This window comes from Octopus bimaculoides, chromosome 21 (genome assembly GCF_001194135.2).
Source record: "Octopus bimaculoides isolate UCB-OBI-ISO-001 chromosome 21, ASM119413v2, whole genome shotgun sequence".
In the NCBI taxonomy this organism is placed as follows: domain Eukaryota; kingdom Metazoa; phylum Mollusca; class Cephalopoda; order Octopoda; family Octopodidae; genus Octopus; species Octopus bimaculoides.
Window position 1 is genome coordinate 5886069 of NC_069001.1, and position 386 is coordinate 5886454.

The following is a 386-nucleotide window of genomic DNA, read 5'->3' on the forward strand; positions in this document are numbered from 1 at the left end:
CTTTTATCTTCTTCCTTTCCTCCACATATTTCTTTTCTTTCTACTCCTCCTCCTACTCCTCCTCTTCCTCCTCTCCTTCTTTCTATTTCTTCATTTTCTTTCCTTTCTTCTCCTTCCTCCCATTTATTCGTTTTCTTCTTTTCCTTTTTTCTCCTCTTCTTTCTTTCATCTTCTTCTTCTTCTTCTTCTTCTTCTTCTTTCTCCAAGATCTCCTCCTCCTCTGCTTTCTCTTTCTCCTCCTCGTCTTCTACTTCTTTTACTTTTCCAACTCCTCCTTTTCTGCCTCCTCCTCCTCTTCCTCCTCTTCTTCTTATTCTTCTCGACTTGTTATCACCACCACCACCACCATCACCACCACCACCATCACCACCACCACCATCACCACC